The sequence below is a fragment of the Penaeus monodon genome, chromosome 15 (genome assembly GCF_015228065.2).
Source record: "Penaeus monodon isolate SGIC_2016 chromosome 15, NSTDA_Pmon_1, whole genome shotgun sequence".
Classification (NCBI taxonomy): Eukaryota; Metazoa; Arthropoda; class Malacostraca; order Decapoda; family Penaeidae; genus Penaeus; species Penaeus monodon.
Genome location: NC_051400.1, coordinates 47783208 through 47783837, shown reverse-complemented (window position 1 = coordinate 47783837; position 630 = coordinate 47783208). Strand labels below are relative to the sequence as shown.

General features: G+C 38.3%; 1 long non-coding RNA gene across 1 annotated transcript in view; it reads right to left on the bottom strand.

The window, feature by feature from the left end:
• LOC119582188 overlaps nt 1–630 on the bottom strand; it is a 7867-nt gene that overhangs the window by 2379 nt on the left and 4858 nt on the right. Inside the window, exon 2 of the long non-coding RNA XR_005229628.1 lies at nt 15–222. This is a non-coding gene — a long non-coding RNA (uncharacterized LOC119582188). The remainder of the gene's footprint in view (nt 1–14; nt 223–630) is intronic.

The following is a 630-nucleotide window of genomic DNA, read 5'->3' as shown; positions in this document are numbered from 1 at the left end:
ACACACACAACTACCTGTAGATAACTTTAGTGACGACTCTTCAGCCTTAGTCCGTAACCCGGTTCTCACTCACACATGGCGCTGCGTCCGTGCCTAGCGCCTCTTCCCGCGACCTTATGAGACTAGGCGATCCAGCATGTAAACATGGACGGGGTTGCTTGTTTACAGTCAGCCATTACGCCATGTGGCTCTATGCGGCTTTTCGTTTCCTTTTGTGGCGTTCTTGACGAAGATTTAAGTGAAGGTGTTGATTTGTATTAGAGTTTGGTTACATGCTAGGGTTGGGTCTGTGGGTTTTCTCATAATTGGTGCAAATTTTTAATCGTTTTTTTTTAAATATTTCGGTCCGGTTGGTAAGGGTTTCGAAAACACATATGAAAAAGGGTCTTATTTTACATCACTTTATGTTGAAATGTAAAAGGAACGTAGTCATATATTCATGAATCGAAAAATGAGACAAAGAAATTAATGAAAAGGAAAGGAACTGATAAAAAAGCATTAACTGATTACATTAACATATCATTACACTACTCTCTAATAGATCAGTAGATTAATGACATTAATAGATCAATAGATTAGTAAACGTCTAAATCATTTTTCCCCTAATGGAAGGTTTGCACAGAAACTTCA